Below are 20,831 nucleotides of genomic sequence, written 5' to 3'. Positions count from 1 at the left end.
ATCTACATTTCTGAAGACTTGACTTTCTCCCCAGGAAGCATATTTTTCTTATTAAACTCTCCAATTTCTTTTTTAATGGAAAAATGCCAATATCAAACTGTAAACAGACTTGGTTTCACAGATTTCCTGTATCTCTGTCTGGAATCCAATAACAAACTGAGTGTATATTGATATGTATGAAAAATATGAAGATGAGATGATAAAACATCCACTCTGATTTAATTAGTTTTTTAGCCATTTCTGAAAAAAAAAAAAGAGAAGTAAAATGTTGAAACCTTGAGTCAGCTGCTAATGTTACTGAAATAATTCATCTTCCAAGAGACTTTTAAGACAATAATGGTGCTAAATTCACTTCTCTGAGTTGTGACAGGAAAGAAATGGAAATGGCAGCCTTCTCCTACCATCAGCATTATCCCAAAAGGTACCTCTAGGCTTGATTTTCTTACCTAGCGACCCCTCCACATTGCTAATTACACAGGTTTGTAGAGCATGTTGAAGGATGGTGGATAAAGTCAGCAGAGATTGCAAAATGTTTTGCCAATAACATTTCCCTTTTTCTATAAGCCTGGTTCTGCCATCTGATTGTCATGCTGTCTGACAGACAAACCTGAATGAATATTAGCTCTGTCTCCTTCAGCATAAGACAGCAGCCATTTGCCAGCTGAGACAGGTAAAGCATGCAAAGATGACAACAGCCCTTTCACCATCTTTTAACAACATCCACAAACCATGTGACTCCTGCAGCAAACTGGGATGTTCCTTTCTGCCTCTACCTGGATCAGATCCTGCAGCCAGGTTTCCCCTAACAAATAAATCCCATAATAACATTTTTCTTTTTTTCAGCATATGTCACCTGGGGACTTTCTGCACAGGCCTGCACCTGGAGCTAGCCCCAGGGCGCATGTACACAGTTTGGGAGTGGATCAAGGCAGTACTAACCTGCCTTCTCAAGTATCCACGCTCTTCCTCTTTTTTTTTTTTCCTGTAGACAGATGAATCAAAACACTTTTCATGTGTCCTAGCAACCTGGAAACCAGACAGCAGAGAGATCTTTGTAACAAACCAAGATCTGCTGAAACGTTTGCTTGCTGCTGCTCCAGAAGTAGGAGCACTGTCCTGCTTACGGCGCAGAGCTACGTCTGGCAGCTGCTGCCATCACAGCAGTGCTCACAGCTCAGCCACCCTGCAAAAAACATTGCCAGGGAAAGATACATTTACTCACATTAACATAATATTTATTCATCCTTGTTTTTCCCCTTCCTTGCACCCCACGCCAAAAATCTACATTTGCATGTAATGTCTCTTTATGTTATTATGGTTTAGTGCCTTGTTATTACAGCAGGTAGATATTGAACAGAAGTGAGCAAATATAAGTACCACAGTCATGTTACAGGTGTTAATGACATTTTCCACCAAATAAAACTATATCTATTTGGCTTTCTTAAATTCTGACACAGTTCAGAACATATTTATCACAGTGGACATCACAAGCCCTTTTTCTTTAATCATGAAGCGTGCTTAAGGATCAGCACATGATTCAGAAGATTTCAGGTTTTTAGGTCTGATACATATTTAGTTTCTGAGGATAGAACACCTGATTTCAGCTGATACAAGCTAAAGTCAACTCCTCAGTTTGAGTGGGCTTTGAGTCATCCTCTTCTGTACAAGAAGAAAACAAAATTTGTTTTCTCAAAAGAGAAAACTCTGGACTAACAGAATCATGTAATACTCAAATAAATATTTGTTACTCGTGTTAAAAGGACCACCAGAGAAAACACCAAAGAGCTACTGGGCTATACATGGTAGAACACAGAAATCAGAATTACAAAAGAGCTCATGGCAAAAAGCCCATAAGGAAAAGAATGGGACAGATGTTTTGGGGAGAAGCTCTCTTTACACATCTGTAACATTGAGACCTTAACCACGTGTTGGATCTCAGTTGTTTATGTTATTATGTGCTTCTCTGTAAATTTTGTGCATGAACACATCCCCAAGAAAAGTCTGCAGTCATCACTAATATGAGTTATTGAAAAAAACATGCAATAATTTCAAATTTCACTGCAATAGAGGATCACCAGAGTCTGATAGGGACAGAAATACCTCATGGCATCAGAAATGATCATTCTGATATCATCTGGTCTATTTACAAGTAGCCCCTTTAAAAAGGTCAGTGACAAGAAGTTGGAGGTATGATAAGTTAAACTGATATTTCCATTTTGTGTGCTCTACAATAAATATAAAGGATAATTTCAAAATGCAATGTAAGTTATGGAATATTGTATCTTTTTAGGTGTCTATAGGGAATACAGCTAGGATAAATCTAACTGGATTTTACCACAGCTCCTCAAAGCAAGCCCAAAACCAGTGATAAAAAAGTACATTCTACAAAGACAGTTTAACTGTGAGCATATTGGCCAGTATAACATCTGAAATCTAAATGTGTCATTGCAGATTGAGTCATTTTATATCTCCACTTAGGTGTTGAAAAACAGTGCACACAAACACACAACTGTGGGAACCGGAGGCGGGTGGTGGGCAGAGAGAAGCAAAGCAGCATCACACTCAGAATAGGCCCCAGTGATTCAGAAACAGAACCTGACCTCTGCATTCACCTCTCCCTGGCATCTGAAAAAAACAATACATGGGACAGGTTAGGAGCACGACTTTATCATTCTTATACATCTGAAAATATTGGAAGAGAATTTTCTGTCATCTGGCATCTGGAAGCATTATAAAAACACGGGCAGAAAAACAGAGATAACAGGCCTTTGTTAACTGAGAAATGAAACTGCTAGCTAAAAACAGAGTCAGGAATATATGACTGACACAGAACTTCTGAACAATGTTTGATAAGTCCCTTAACTTTTCTCAGTCTTATTTTACCCATTCATGTTTTGGGGTAGTGATATTTAGCTGCCTAACAGGAGTTATAGCCTGCAATAACAGGCTTTGATACTCAATAAGGACCCAAGATCTGTGAATGGTAGATGCTAAGGTTTTGCTGGGCTCTATCAGGTCTCAACACTTTCCCTCCAAGTCCTCCTCTTACTGGAAGAGATGACCAAAAAAACCCCACCAAGAGATGTTGCTGGAGTTCCTGAGCAGAACAAGTGTAGTTCCTGGGATAAGCTCTACAGGACATCAGGGCAAAGACATTGCTGAAACCTCCTTCCATTTCTATCCCCCCTTTTCAGGGCACATTAAGCCTTCTTCAAATAATTCCACAAGGCATTTTCCTTACTCACTAGACCAACATGGTTCACTAGACAAATGCAGTTTGTCATTTCTGCAGGACTTTTGTTTATATCCTTTGGAAAAAATTGTTCTAGTCCTCCTTGATGCAAGTTATTTTTTGTCTACTCTTTTGACTTTCAGTATACAGAAAGAGCTACTAGACTCCTAGGAATGAAGGGTAAAGCCCTCTTAACTCCTCAGGATTTCAAAGGGAGCACTAGCTCACATTCCCATATACCCTTTAACCCTGTGGTCACCTCACAATGACAACTACATTTGCCTCATAATCAAGAAATATCAGTATTAAATTCTAAAAATAGCCCTTACCAGCTCTTTGGGGTGCAGGACTCTGGACAACAGAACAAACATTACATGACAGAAGTGGCAACAGAGCTGTGTTGGCTGAAGTGGCTGGTTCTAGCCACACAGCACTCTCCCTCTCAGCGCCCTGCCTTGCTGTGATTATTTTACACTTTTTCTCAACCTGATCTCTAGCTGCTCCTGCTTCAGATACTGACAAAGCCTGTCCTGGGAAGAGGCCTATGCATTCTATGGTCAGCTGTTTGTTTTTTACTTGTTGAGACACTTTGATGTCATGAAGTTGAAGACTCCCTTATACCAGTGTCTGGGCACACTCAGAGGAAGACTGGAAGAGCACTTAATGCCTCAGAGATCCCACAGGGTTTTCACTTCTACACCTCAGTTTAAATAATGCCTTCCTAATTGGCTGATCTAGTTCCTTTCCAGAATTCAGTTTCAAATCTTTTAGGGTTTAAAGGAAACCACTAGAGCAAACTGTAAAACTAGTGCTTACCTTTTTGAGTCCTCTCTGGTGGACATCCACAATTATTCCCATCATCTCTGTATCACTAGGCCATGAAGACTGAGGAGAAGTCTTGGAAAAATCTACACACCTTTAGAGATCTCAGTGCAGCTTTTGAGGGGTTAATGGGGTCACCACTAAGGAATCCATCATTCCCATTGTCCACTCACATATGCTAGAACAAAGCAAGGGTAGCACCACTCAATTCATTTAGTACCACAGGGTGCTGTTAACTATTGTCACCTAAACAGTGAAAAAAAAAAAAAAGAAGAAGAAAAAAGACAGCAAAAATTCACTGCAGAAAAGGAATATTGTCTCATTCTACTGAGTCAGGTGAAGATCAAAATATATAGTGACAGTTCAATTTAGTTCAGATCCTATAGCTAAATAAATATATAACACAGACACTTATTTATTTATTTAATAACCAGAAAGATTTTGGAACTCTGTTCTGCCACTGGAGTTAGGTTTCCTGTTGTATTCATACAATATTCCTGGAATCAGCACAAAATCTGTTCAAACATCACTGTAGCACTTAGAAAACTTCTGTCACCAGTGTACCCAAGTAGAAAATGCATTTTTGATGTTATGCAGAAATGCATGCCTTGATAGAAGAGATGAAGATGCAGCCCCAAGTGTTAAAAAAATCAGAGAACAACATTTGAACAGATGAAGATGCACTCCAATTTTTTTTTTCTCTTTCAAGCTTCCTTAGCTCAAAACACATATTCCAGATATATAAATGATATATATAATGCAGAGCAGTTGATACAGATGGAGAGAGATTGACATGGCACTTATCTAAATGGACACTGAGATTCCAGGATACCTATTGCACTCTAGCTGATAGGAGCTTCGGAAGCTGCGAGTCAAAACTGACTTCACAAAACCACAACAGTGTTTTCACCTTTGCCAACAGACATTGTGTGAGCCAGTTTACAGCTCTGTGCCAAGGGCATGTCATCCAGACTTTTCTATTTCAGCTGAAAGAAAACCCTCTATCTGATAAGCTAACATGATGGATGTTCCAAGGACTGCACAACTAAGCAGAAAACCCAAAAGCTTCAGAACTTTCCTGATCTGAAATTTCCCCCAATTTAAAATACATTTTGCAAGTCTTAGTAATGTGTGTATACACATTATCCTGCCTACTACACTCTGAAAATACTGAATATTCAGAACATGAGTTCTATATTAGTCAATGTTAAATGCCATCAAGGAAAAACTGACATCCCTGTTAAGAAACAAACCAAACCCCCAGAACTGCACAAATTTATTTGTAAGGCATGATCTGAAACATGCTATTATAAAGACACCCTTTAAAATATTCATTAACTTCCATAAACCACATTACTCCTTCAGAAACTGTCCAATATGGCAGTGAAGCCTTGTATCACCTATTCATTTGCCCTCATTTTTTCCAGCAATAACAGAGCATCTGATTTTATTATCATAAATATAGTATAAATATATTGACACTTTAAAGCACACAACTCAGATCCTGTGTGTTTTTTTCACTGAAGGTAAATAGAGCCCACTATCAGTCACCCATCTAAAGAGCAAGGAAGAGTATAAACTGGTGCAATATTTTTAGAATTCAAACTTTTGATGTGGAACTATTTTAAGATCTCCTGAACAGCCTCCTCTCCTTTGAAGGATAGTGTGAAGAACATACAATTCAAGCATCATTACTTTTACACACACAGGCTTTGTGTGTCTTTGGGAAAAACTGTCTTTGACAGAACAGACAAGTCACTGGTTGGTAAAATATGAGTGATATATTAACCAGATCAAGGATGCAACCACTGAGTTGGATTATAATCTCTCTTTCATTCATTTCAGACATGTTTTTAACATCAGGTTCTGTTTCAGTATTCCATGGCCTTCTTGCACATTAGTAATTATGGTACCTCTAATAGCAATAAAGGGTGAACCACCAAAGATCTGTAGCTATAGCCCTCTTCAGATAAGAATTAAAATCTGACATTTCTAGTCAGCAAGGGTCAACTTCCAGAAAATTTCTAGTTGGCTAGAAGTACTGTGATACATAGGCTTTCTTCAGCATTTTAAGAATTTTATGTCTTTATGCTAAGTGGAAGGTAGATTATGTAAAAAAAAAAAAGACATTGAATTAGACTTTTATAAATTAAAGAAAAAATAAAAAAAAGAAAAAGATCTTATGCTTGTTACAAACAAATGAAAAAAGAGGAGGACACACCACTGGGCTTCCATAAATTTGAACCAGCTCACCAAGGCCTACTTAAAATTTTGAGTTACATCATATTCCTCAGAAATCGGATCTTATGCTTGTTACAAACAAATGAAAAAAGAGGAGGACACACCACTGGGCTTCCATTAATTTGAACCAGCTCACCAAGGCCTACTCAAAATTTTAGAGTTACATCATATTCCTCAGAAATCAAAGTCAACAAGGAAAATCAAGCACAGTCTTGGAAATGACATAGTTTGTAAGATTTCCACAAAAGAGGGGGGAAAAAACCCAAACCCAAAAGCCCAACAAACCACAGCTACATCCTGGATAAGAACAGACTTAGATGAACACATAGAAAAATAAAAAGGAACAATTACTGAAAGTAAAATTTGCCATGTACTCATAAGAATAATACATCCAATTTTGCAAACCAAATATTTGATTCTGTGGGGGAAATCATTATGTTTATAGACTTAGGAGAAAGGAAGGCTTGTAAACTGCTAAGACCATTTTTTTCTAAAACAGAACAAAAAGTACAAAACAAGGAATAGTATCCAATAGATTAAGCATTAAGCACACAAATCTTCCTGAAAGCAGGCAGAAAATCTGCCAAGTTTTCTCTTATGCATATTGAATTGAAATTCAGCATAATCCAACATAGAAAGAAAAGCTTTACAGGGAGCAATATAACTTCATAGTGAAAGACTTGTGTTCACAGTGAAATGTGACATTTTTAGATCAAATGCCACCTCTCCCTACAACATGCTTAGTGATGATCTCAGCCCCTTGTTTTTTATTCTTTTCCTATAACTCACTAGTGCCAATTAAAGAACTTAGAAACTTTAATTTGTGTTTCTTTTTCAAGTTCCTGCTGTAACAATGTAGAAAGGGTGCATGCAAAGTGCTATCTTTCTAACTTCATACTAATTGACATCTAGTTTGCAATAGTGCAAGAACTCTAATGTGATTCAGAAAAATATTGATTTATGGTTATGACCTTCTGGTAGTCAGAGAAAACCTGATGCTTGTGCTTAAAAACAAGAAATGTAAGTTGTCTCAAAGTTACAGAGTAAGTATTAAATTCAGTTTTCCTTGGAAGTGGTCAGGAGGTTTTTTCCTCCACAGCAGCAGGAGAATTTTCCATGTTAACCATGAGTAGGTGCAATAATTCCAATTGTTATCTTCCATTAGAACAGAAAAAGTGAAAAAACATTGAAGAAATTACTTGTAGTAATTGTGAGATAAATCCAGAATTCACCTGCTTTTAACTACAAATTAATCAATGCAATGATTATGGAACCATATTACTGATTTCCTTCTGTGATATAACTAAATACTGCTATCAAGTCCTAATAAATGGGAAACAAAAGTTATATTGTGGTAATTCTCCTTAAAATAATAAAAACTTCTCCTTCACTCAGTGCAAAATAAAGCCAATTTCCAAATGTGTTCTAAGCTGAACCTTTTTAGCTTCAGTAAAGCAACAGTATCTGCAACACAATTAAAAAGCTTTTTAACCTTTTATTGCTTGTTTTTGTCCAAGTCCTTGTCAATTAAGCACATGTATTGAGGATTGGAAGAAAGATGTAATGAAATGTGGTCAATCACTTTCTTTTTTCTTTGAATATGTTCAATATACAAAATGTGGAAAATCACTCTTTGAAATTAACCTATTCCCCTGCAATCAAATGTTAGGTTACATTTAACAAATGACCCTTTTCTCTTATGAGAGAAATCAATATTCACAGTTTCCTCTCCTGCCCTCTGTGACTACTGCCAGAAATCCTTTTTTATATAAAACTGAAGGAGCAGACAATTACTTAAAAATCCCTAATTCATGTACTTTATTTCTCCCTTGCCATGGCTCTTCCCCAGCTCAAGTGCTTGTCTAAGTCAAGGTAGACAATAATTTTCTGAAGCAAAGTGGGCTCTAGGTGCCAGGGGAGCTTGGTCTTCAGACTCATTTTGGGCAGTGAAACCACTCCTGTCTGTCCTCAGATAAAGAGCCTGGCTCCATCTGGACAGGGCATGTCCCCAGCCAGCCCCTGCACATGGCACCAGCACGGTGCCTCTCCTGGCTGCGACACTTCACACTGATACAGAACAAACAAGAGCAAAGGGAGAAGCATCACTTGTGGCAATGCAGAGCCTGGTGCCATCACCCTGGCTTTGAGAGGAGCCTCATGCTCAGGATCCAGGCCAAACTCCACCCCAAAACCTCCAAACGAGCTGCTGCCAGGGTTGTGGTGCCACAGGGCTGTGGGCAGGCCATCAGCAGGGCAGTGGTGGGATGATGTGTGCCAAGGGAAGGTCTGGGAGGAGGCACCATCCTCCCTGCAGTCATGGACACCAACAGGGAGCTTGCTCATGGGCCCAGGGCCCTCCTGGCACCACAGACAGGACACAGGCCCTGCAGGGGGGCTCCCCTGCTGTCCCTCCTGGCACCACGGACAGGACACAGTCCCCTGTGCTGCCACGGCTCCCCCCAGGCTGGCCAGAGCCTCCCCACAGTGAGCAGGCAGCACCCACCAGCTGGCAGAAGCTCCTTTCTGTGGTGCTCCCCATGGCCTCACACTCATCCACTCCCAACCCGAGTCCAGCAACCTCTGAGTCTGCCCCGTGACAAAATAACAGAGAACAACTCAAAATTAGAGCAGTCCCACAGCACATTTTAAAATGCCCCTTTCCTCTCAGGGAGAGGTATGCACAGCGTGGCACATGCAGCCCCAATGCCAGCATGTCAGGGCCTCACTTTGGAAATCCAGGTCATGGTTTTCCTCTTTGTTCCTGCCTGGATTTCTCTTGTTTTCAGCTGGCCAGGCTGAGCTGTGCACTCAGATGTGGAGATTTATCCCACAGCCACTGTAGCTGGATATGTTCCATTTTCTCCATTAAGTCCATTTACATAAGAGTACATTAATGTACTTCCAGGTGTGCTGAGCACCAGAATCAGCTCTTTGCGGATTTCCATCCAATGTTTTTGTAAAGCTTGCCTGCAAACCTGAGTAGGAGAGAGCTGTCCAGTTTTATTAAAATTCACATGTATCTCACTGGAAATGACTGCATGACCAGCACACCTCTGAGGGTCTCTTGCAGCAAACAGAGGTTTGGGGTTTTTTTCTCCTGCCATTTATAACTCCTTGCAGTAAGCTTCTGTTTAGGGGCCAGCAAACTGAACATTTTGGAATGTTTTAGTTTCTGTAGTTGCTCTAGACTACTTAACCCTTGAAAAAAATGCAAATTCACACCTACTAGTTCACTACAGTGTAAGCATATTGCCATCACTGCCATATCTTTGAGTACTAGAAGTGAAATTGCCACAAAAAGATGAATAGTAACCACAATAGAGACTTTTGTTTAACAACTGTGCAAAATAACAGCAACAATAACATGCAATGAAATCAGGGCATTTCTTTTTCCTTAAATAACATGCTGTTTATAGCAAAACACAATAAATACTATCAATCAACGGAAACAATAATAAACAAAAAATCAGGTTTATGAGAAAGCCAGGAATTCACAGGATACATACCTGGGTACAAGACTCAAACAATTGTGCCTATATGAAAATAAGAAACCACCTGCATGTGTTGTATATGCTTTATGAATTACAAAGATAGAGCTATTAGCATGGTTTATAGGCTATGCACCGCACTATTCTTTATCAAAAAATGCTAATTTAGTGTCTCAGTTAGTCTGCAGATGCTTTATTGTATCATGATCATTTAGATTCCACTTTTCTCATGCCACAGTCAGATATTGTGAAAAATCAAGTTCCATTTACAGCATCCATTGTTATCTCACAAAGTAGCACTTCATGCTACTACTGATGTGTTACAGACTGTTAACAGTAATTTAGTTTTAAATGCCAGTGCATGCAAGTGTTCTGGATATGAATGCTAACAGGATGAAGTTATGCAGGTGTAGGAATTAAAAAGAAAAGGAAAAAAACTCCACACCACCACCCACACAGGAAATGACTGCCAGCTCTTTGAGGGAGGACACAGAGCATGGGACTTCTCTCTTTGCATTTTAGCTGTATGGAGTTAGTTATTCCCCCTCACTCATCAGTGGAAACATCCTCCTCCAGGGATGTCTGAAGACAGGTGCTTATAACCCAGTGATATTTATATCTCTGCACTGAATATGGAGAGAAACTAAGCAATCACTTTTGGTGGTTGTTTATCTTGGAGGTGGTCAAGAACATAGCAATGCCATATTATTGATCCTCACAGTTACACATGGTGCCTTACAGGCTGACATAGCCTAAAACCAGCATATGAGGTCTGCAGCATGGTGAGAGTGCTGCCTACCAAACAAGGAATTTTCTCATTCCTGGAGCAGTTTATTCCACTTAGCTTGTCGTAACTCTTTGTGAAGTGCTTTTTGTTGACATCCTAACTAACTGAATTCATTATCCAAATATGTAAGCAGATTATTATAATTAATGAACAAAAAAAAAAAAAAGGCAATATCAAGTTAAGTAGACTACCAGAGCTATCAGGGGGATGAGTGGTTGGTCCCACTTAATATCTATTGCTTTAATAAACAAATGCCAACAGACTAAAAAACACAAAGAAGGAGCAAAGTTCAGACTCTAATTAATGCCTTGCTACATACAAACCCTGCTATTCCCAGTTCTTTCCTGCATGTTTGAAACTCAGATGAGCTAAGAATTGCTCTAGCTGAAGTAGGCCACTCCCATGAATTAGACAAGAAACTGGTTATCTTTATAAATATCCAGTAAACCTAATTAATTCAGATGGATAATAAAAAATAGATGATACCATAAAAAGCTTGTCCCTTTACCATATCCTTCCCTGCTCCTTCTCCTGTGAAAGATGCTCAAAGTGGGGTTTTAGTTGGGACAGATTTCCCTTGTGGAATTGCAAGATTCACTACTTGGTCTACACCCTTTGGCTTTTAGCAATAAGGATGAAAAAGTAGGAGGTTGTTCTTATTAAACTGAAAATCCCCTTGAGAGACTGCCAGAAATGAAATGGTTACTGTGCATTGGAATAGTTCTTCACCTTTTTGTTCAATGTGAAAGGCAAAAAAATGATGCAAATATGAAGCAATGTGTCAGTTCTGCTAAATAAAAATGTGCACAGTAAAACTAAATCACATATATTGAAGTGTTATTTTGGTTTTATGGAAATGTAATCTGTGTTATGACATTTGCATTTCATATAACTGCTATGGATAACTAATCTTCCAATGCATTGCATACCATTCTGTCACCAAAAAAAAAAAAAGTAATACTGTATCATCTGTTTCCACCTGTACACTAGAATATTCCATGACAAATGTATCAACATCAATTGTATAAATTCACTCCTGAGCCAATGAAAAGTATGGACACATTTAATAGAAAGATTTCTTTTACCCTTAAACTCTACACAGCTATTAGAAGATATCATAGCATGGTAGCAAAGGAAAAATTACAACTTCAAACAACACAATATATGGATGTTTGTATGCATTCTAAGACTTCTGAATTTTGAGTGAAAATTAAACACATCAATACAGACTGCCAATATGGAACTTTAACTGGAACTTGATGAAATTGCATGTTTCCCATTCCGTGCCCAAAAATTATAGTTTTCAGCTCTGAGATCTTATGTTATGTTACATATTACAAAAAAAGTGATACTTAAATACAAGTGAAAATACTAAGTATATTTGAAATTCATTATCCTTTCCCTTTTCCTTCTGCATCCCTTGCTTTTGTTTTCCATTTGATTACCTTTGCTTACCTAAGCCATTATCCAACCTCTCCAAAGTTCCAATTCTCAACAAATGCCTTTAGAGGAAGTTTTCACAAAGGGGTCACATGCTTTAGCCCTGATTAAGCCCCTGTTTCACAACACTGGTAAAAACAAAAAGTCTTTAATTTCCCCACTTTGGAAACAGTCAAAACCAAGGAAACTCCAAAGGAATAGAGTGCAAGAGTAAGCCTTGGGATTTAACTCCCAACTCTTGGAATCCCTTGGGCACAAGGAGCAGGACTACTCGCAAAAAAAATGCAATGTGCTCTAGTCAAGTGCAGTGTCAGGCAGCAGTAGATGAGACACACTCTCAGGTAATTCATTGACTTAGCACCAGACTTTTCACTGGCTTTCAATGAGATTTGCTCTCTTCAGCTGTCAAGGGACATTTCAAATAGCTAAATCTATGTTCAAGATACAGAATGACCTAACTTCCTGAAAATTGCATAACTTACTGAAAATCAGACTAGCAAATGTGGGGTCATTTAATTCTTGGTGTAATTAAGGAAGATCAACATTAAATGTGTGTGTTTCTTTTCTTGGGAAAATCATGCTTTCCTATCTGCTGTGAAAGGCAATGCAAAAAAAACCATGTCTGCTCACTTGAATGTAACTTTCTGCAGTGACATAGCTAAATTTGGGATTCTTTTGTGTGCTGAGTTAGAAGGAGTAGCAGCTTTAAGCTCAGATGTGTAAATGTCCCCATTTATATCCTAGCTCTGCAAAAATAGGTTTTTGTGCATATTGCAGTCAATATACACACACAAAAGAGAAAAGTGAAATAAAAATATAATTCTCATATTAGAAAACTGAGTACTTACCTAGTGATAGCAGCTGGAATGAAAATGGCTGAAAGCAATAAAAATCCATTTTACCATTTAGTACAGTTTGTCAGACTAGAGAAATGGGATTGAATTTCAAAGCCACAGGCAAGCTGGCAGAAATCTGTGCTTATGCAGTTGATAGGGGTTTTTTTCCTCCTTTTTTCTTCTTTTTTTTCTTTTTTTTTTTTTCTTATTTACAACTCTTTTGATAAGCCTTCAGCAAGTTACATAGGTTGTTCTAGTTGTATCTCCTTTGACTGGATTAGAATACTTGATGACAGTTTGGATAAGTTTGAGGCAGATGGTTCTTGACATTTTTCATGCCATCAGTTACAAACCATGCAAGGAAACTCTTTCATCCTTTGTTTATCCTTCACTTAGAAGCCACTATGGTAGATCGTTAAACTTTCATTTTTCACAGTGCTGATTAAGGCGTACTACAAGGCAGATGTTATGCAGCACCATTTTTAACAATTTACATTTAGCACCAAAGCTGGCTTTGTACTTGTTCCAGTGGATCAATTCACATTTCAAAAACTTCAAGGTCAACCTCTAAGCATTGCTACTCTGTTGAACAACTAAATGTTTCATAAAGTTTTCCCTATGACTGCAGCTCTTGAAAATATGTGCTGGACACTGTTTACTTGTTTCTATCTGCCAAAATGAATACAAGTAACTATTGTTCATCTCTGCTACAATTAAATGACAGATGTAATGCTGTAAAATCCAAAGACTTAGAATAAAACAAATAAAGATCACTATTTTAACACATGACCAAAAACACCCCCCCTCATTTATTTTCATTAATAGCATTTATAAATATCAAATAATTACTATTCAATTGGCAGTTGGTCTTAATTTATATCAGGTCAAGCAATTACATTTCATGGATGAAATTGTTTATCAGTTTACTACATGTGTATGTGCATTCTTTATTTTATGATTACACAAATTCTATACTTTCTAGGACAAATTCTAATAGTTGCATGCAAACAAAAAACAGGTAAAGGACCTTTAGAGACTAGCAGAATAAACACAGTCATGAAAAAATACAATAAAATTAATACACAGCAATTAAATTTTATGCTCTGTAGAAAACTGAGTTTTGACAAATACTTGGGCTCGTCTGTAGCTGATGTAAGTTACATTTTTTACTGAAAATTTACTGGAATTATCTGTAACCAATCATAGCACTGGGGTAGAATTGCTAGTGAAAATCTCCTTAAAGGACAAAAAAGAGAAAAGGAACTTTTGGTAACTGAAGATTCCTTCATTTTTTATTTCAGATTCTTCAAATTAAAATGGAAAAAAATAGTATACATGACATATAAAAGCATATTTTATTGAATTAAATTTTACGGGTTTTATTTAATTTGGGAAATTTCCTATGCTTTTGTCTTACTTAATTAAGCTTTAGCAATATGTCGTATTATCATTTTCATGAAGTTCTGCAGTAAAAATTAGCAGATTGAATTATAATTTTATCCTTTGATACCACTTGATCCTCATCATACCCTTTTCTTATGCTCAATTTATTCTTCTCCCCTCCCCAGCCTCCCCAGATCTGTGCCATAAAGAGTTTTCTATCCTAGTCCTAACTCACTTCAGACTGGTACTACCACTCACCCTTTACATCTAAAACTATTTCTTATCCGTATCTCTACCTATTGTTCTATTAAATTAATGTTTAGGCTTTTCTCAAATCAAAAACAGGTTTCATCTGAGTAGTTCACTTGATTAATGACCAGAAGTCAATGAAATGTTGAGCTTGGGATAAACATCTATGCCATGGAAAACATATATGACACAAATATATCAAGAAAAATATTTTCTGGTCTGATTCTATGTATCTTAATTTCAGTAGTACTGGGGAATGCCTTCATTTCACTTGAGGAACTGCAGACATTACAATTGTCAGTCATGCTAACAAAGATGTGGGGAGTACACAGACAACACATGGTCACAACTATTTCTGCAGAAATCAGCCTGGAAATCTTACAAAGAAAAGGCTAAAAAATCTCAAAAAACCCTGTCTGAAATAGTGCTGACTTGAGTTATGTATCTGTCCTAGACTTGATATTTTGCCACCCAAACCCATACACCAATCTATATTTATAAAACCTTGAGCAAATAAGGCTCAGAGTAGTGATGACTGTGTCATTCAGGAATGTGTAATGGCCTTGCAAATGCACTGCACAGAGCCTTCCTTTTCCATAGCTCTATCAGCAAAAATAAATATAGGAGATGAATACTAGTGGGAAAGCGTGGATTTCATCTTATTTTTGTTACATTATTATCCAGGCTTACAACAATATTTATCATCCTACAGTTTGATTTGTTATAATATATGTTTACCTTTTATCTTAGAAGAAAAGAGTATCAGCCCTCCAAGGATAATGGAGAAGCAATGTTATTTAATTATTCCAAACTATCTAGTGCTTTGGTACACAAAAGATAACAGTCAACACACTGCTACAAGTGTGCTGATATGCAAGCTGTGGTCAAGATAAAATATTTAACAGCAGAAAAATACACTTTATAGTGCAGCTGCTATAATGGGATTTTAAATAAGGAGAAAAAAATTGTTTATTCTCAGTTTTGAAAATATGTACAAAGCTCACTACATTCATCCATAAATTAATTTGATAATGGCTGAAGATTGGCATATAATGGAAGTTGACCATTTAACAGACACACACCAAACAGGTGCAGGAGAGAGAGAAAGCACATGCAGGTAGCTGTCAGCAGCACACTATCAACAAAAAAAACCTGATGTTATCATGGAAACAGTGGCAGTAAAGCTTAAAGAGCTTGCACAATCATAGTGCCTCAAGGTTCACTTCCAGACTCAGCATAGTAACTCTGTACATTTACATGTATTTCAGTGTTTAGGAACAGAAAAAGAAGGAAAGAAATTAAAAATAATAACATGGGCTACATACTTGTAAGCTGGCATCACTCCATGGAAACAAATGCAGCAGTGCCAGCTTGTGCCAGCTGAGGATCTGACATTACATGGAAAAATCCTGAGGCACCTGCAGTTCTGTGGGGGTGAATAATTTATGAATACATGAAATTTTCTGAATAACATATTTTTTAATATTTTTCCATTCCCTCCATCCTAGTTCTTTCACAGCCCATGTTCCTTAAACCCATTTATTACAAGCTTCACAGTAGGATTGTGACAATGCCAATTATTTGGCCAATCCCAATCCGTTCAATTCCTTTGCCTACTGCAGTTTTTCTGGGAGGCGAAGAGAGGTGACTATTTTAGTGTATTCTTCTTCTGGCAATTATTAGAAAGTGATAGACAAAGGATAGAAAGGTAATCTTGCCTGATTAAGAGGACAGATACAGCCTTTTCAGGCTTCCCTAATATCTTTGGCTGCACTGTAAATGTTATTTCAAACTTTTCTCAAATCCACACTCCATTTTTACACCTAGGACCTATTTAATATTAGATATTTTTTCCAAGTCTGCTGACAAGTCAGAGAAGGGAAAGGTGGAAGGCAAGGTACAACATGTCTCTAACTGAGCACATCACTAAAATCCTTCTCCTATGTTCTTATATGCAAGTCTAGAGATCAATAACAAAAAAAAAAAAAAAAAAAAGGCAGTACCCAGTACTACTCCAAAATTTATTCTTTTTAGAAGAAGGGTCTACCTGTTGCCTGTGCTAAGGGGCTGCTGCCAGTTAGAGCATCACTCATGAAGGCTGGCCTTCACCAGATAAGGAATTCACAGCCCCAGTTCACAGCTCATCCATTACAGATTTTCTCAACAGCTGAAATCCTGGCAAACCCTGGGCATTCATTCCCTCTAGGTACAGCTCCTCTAGGACAATACTGCTCAGGGGGATCTTCCCTGAAATACAACCAAGAAACTCACTAAAGAGCAGAAATAGCTCGTTGCATTTCCAGATGCCAGGATACAATGAAGTGTGCTTCCCAATGTGGAAGCATAGATGCAAAACTCTACTGCAGCAAAAGCATTCTGGCAGACAGGATTTTCATTCCCTTCCTGCACACAAATGCCTTTGTGGATTTGTCTGTAGTAGTGATAAAATGTCTCTTTAGACAGCCAGTGTCCAAACTGATGCTGCCTGAGTGGATTTACCATCTCCAGTCCAAACCTGAACAGCTCCCTAGACCCCCTCTGTCCCTGCTCTCACCTGGAGCAGGGATCCCTGCTGAGATGGGCACGAACAGATTGTGTTGGTCCCTGACCCCACCACAACCACCCATTTGATTTGCATGTTGGGGACACACAAACCTGCAGCAGAACCACATGCTTGTCTGAGCCATGTGAATCCTCCTCCAGCCCCTTAAGCAGAAGCCTTTATTCCCACTGCCTCCCTTTCATCAAGAAATCCTGACCCTTATGGACACCTTCACAGCAATGCTAGAGGAGCTGTGCTCTCCTTGCATGTGCACAATTTCCCATTAGTCTTCCTGAGATTTATGTACGCATCCAGAGAGGAGAATGGCCCTCTATGAATGTTTTAACAATCAGAACAATGAAGCATTGTGCATCAGACTGTTAAAAATGTTTCTAAACACTGTGTTCAATACACACTACTTGATTTCCAAAGCTACTCTGGACAGAAATAATTTAGAAAACAACTCACAAGTAAACTAAAGCTCTTCTAATAAAACAAATATTTCACAGTTCATTTAATCTAAGATATTGAAAAGAACTGCCAGTACTCAGGTACGTGACCTGAAGCACAGAATTTTATTGCTTTCTCCACCAGGGATTAGAAATGTTTGGAGTAAAACAGTTGCTGCTAGGCAGGGCTCTTTTAACCTAACAGTCATATCCCAGGACCACTTATCCTTTTCCAAGCAGTGGTAAAAGAAGAGGGGGAAACTGAGGCCAAGAAAATGCCTTTTTTTTTCCTTTCATCTATCACATTACAGAAAAAAATTCAAAACTCACAACTAAATAAGTGAAATACTTTAAATAATTTACATTTGTTAATAGGTACTAAGAACTTTATATTTTCTGACTTTTTTTTTCTTCTTATAAGGAAGTGCTTTGTTCTACAAGACACTTTGCCTTGTTGGTGCATACTGGTCTCTTCCATTTCGTACAAAACTTTTCTCTCTCACCATTTTTCCTCCAATACTCTATTTCCCCTTCTCTTCCATTCAGTGAAATGCTTGCTCAGAAGGCACAGGACTGTCATTAATGGTCAGTCTGCAGAGTCATGATGGCCATGCACCATGTTGTAAAGACAGAGCTCCCAGCACTCAGACAATGTGGGTGAGGAATGCCCTGGATATTCTGTGGCCAGTTAGTACTCAGAGCTTTCAAGTGTCAGGCTAGCCACACAAAGTATACAGATGTTTTCAACAAATAAGTTTTTCAGATAGCTGTTCTTACTGTACACTGTACTCTATTTCACATTCTAGCATGCTAATAAAAACCAAGTTATATTCATGGAACTACATCTCTTCTGCATTAATCTCAGCAAGTCAATGATTTATCAAAGCTCTCTATCTCTAATCTTTAGATGAACTGACACTTTTGCAGTCTGAATAAATGAATACATTCACAAGAAATAGAAAGTTAGTCAAATTAAGTGTTCCTCAAAATTTTTTAAATTATCAAAAAATTTAAACTGGTTCTAATTACCAGCATCCATGTTGTCTGTACATAAATTGCACAAGGTGAACCTCAGCCAAACACATCACAGCTGTTCTCCCACCTAAAGAAGGAGCAGATCCATGATAGTATCCTTTTATTATATTAATCTCCAGGGACTGCTGGGAAAACCCTTGCAGAAGGGTGTTCTCATGGAAAATACAGCAGTATATTCCAAATATAGATGTAGCAATGATGAAACTTCTGAGGATCTCACCAGTCCCAAATAAAACCACACCTCTCACACCATTTTTTCCACAACATTAATGTTGGCTACAGAATTCATTCCATATCAGGAGATTCAAAGGCTGTTAGTTACTTGCTCATTGTCTTCTAATCAAAGATAATTTGATTAGTGAAATTATATTTAAAAAAATCCAATAAAACCTAGTCCTCTGAACTCATGTAGAAATTTAATTCCAATTTAAATCAATGGGATTTATGGGTATAAGTGCCTTTGGGACTTTAAATCTTAGTATATCTTTAATACAATGTAATAATCAATATTTCTCAAAGCAAAAGGGCCAACAATGCTCCAGATCCCTTATGACGATGAGGGTACTTTTTTATCAGATGTCTCTGAAGACACTAAAAATAATTATTTGCTTTCTGAAAGATCATCAGAAAAATATTAGAAGCTAAATAATTTTCTTTTAATAAATACGTGTGAATGAGTAAAGCATCAATCATTGATTTATTCATGTTTATCAGATATAGTCACTGAGTAAATCTGTCTTGTTGGGAGATCCACAGATAAACAGATATCCACTGACAGCATGGATTATCATGAGGTATTGGCCCTTGCATTGAGAAAATACATTGAAAGTTTCATAAGACATAAATAATGCATGGTCATAAGATAAAAAAAATCAAGTAAAATGTATCTTTTTCTATGTTATGTTAAATAAAAGTGTGTATGAACAAAAACTTTTTTTAAAAAAACCAAATTATATTAGGCAGAAATATAAAGTTTTTCTTTATGTAGGTTTTACATGTTATTTTCTGGGTTTTAATATTTGGTACTTGTGTGGTCAAATGTGTAAGATACTAGGATATTTCAGTAATTAATATAATGTAAACCAAGAATAATAGAAGGGCTTAGATTTGCTAGTTCAGTAGGTGGTTTTCTTCAAACTGCATCACATTCCTATATTGTTTTAGTCAAATGAATAACAAATATCTAATTGAGAAAATACTTTGTTTTTCTAAACACATTTTACCTTATTATTTACACTGATCTCTAGATAAAACCTTAATGGCTTCATTTTCCAGCAATCGGTATAAGGAGTCCACATTCTGACAAATATGGGAGTTTTACTACAGAGCTCAACTCTTTTGAAAATCAGACCTTTACCCACTTAAATTTTTGAGTATTTATTTTGTTGGATTTTCCACCAAGACATTACAGTTGGAGCATCAGACCTCTATATTATTTTGAAAGCCATGAGTTAGCAAATTTCTTTTATATACATCCACACAAACAATACATTGCCTTTGGACATGGACACTAATTAACCAGAAATTACATCCATCCACTAGTGTAGGAACATCTGAACAAAGAAATCAAACAAAAAGAGCACTGGTTAGGGAAACCTTTAGCACTTAACATGGGCTTTTGCCTGCCCCAGCTGGCAGAAGGAGTCTAGATTGGGCATGTTCATAAATATCAGCTTTAAACAGGAATCTATTTTCTCTAATAGATTAATTTTTTCTAAAATTAATTTGAAGAAAAGTTCTACCACAAAATAAAGACCAGTGTGGGTTTCTACTTTGCAAAAGCTTTGGAGAGAAGAAATTTATTGTACTGAGCAAAAGGAACTACTACACCACACAGTCAGCTTTCAACAAAGTAACTTGCCTACAGAATAGCCCAGAAGTGGAGCATGCAAGTAGGTACATAATAGTCCCAAGTTTGTAAATAATGGATTGGTTACCTTAAACCAGATTTGGTGAAAGAAAACCAGCAGTCTTTGAACTTCACCTAAATATAACCACCTAACATGAATAATTCACTCTAATTCGCTCCTGTTGTCAGGTGATGAAAAGTAAATGGTGGACACCAGCATGAGGGGAGCTCTTTTATAGTGTCCATTTCCAAAGAAACCAGATGAAAATTCTGCCTTCTCTTACAAATGAAAAGGCAGGATTCAGACTTCAAATGATCAAGCTTTTTCTAGAAAAAGAACAGAAGAGAGCAATCATTTTTATGCTTACAAAGGTAGAAATAATATCTTTTCCCTCTAATCTTTATCCAAAGATATGGCTATTGTTGATCTATTTTGGACTTAAACTAAATTTTGAGAGCTGGAGAGCTGGACCAGTTC

This window comes from Passer montanus, unplaced genomic scaffold, assembly GCF_014805655.1.
Source record: "Passer montanus isolate IOZ18808 unplaced genomic scaffold, ASM1480565v1 scaffold45, whole genome shotgun sequence".
In the NCBI taxonomy this organism is placed as follows: Eukaryota; Metazoa; Chordata; class Aves; order Passeriformes; family Passeridae; genus Passer; species Passer montanus.
The sequence above is the reverse complement of the archived record's forward strand: the minus strand, read 5'-3'. Positions refer to the sequence as shown.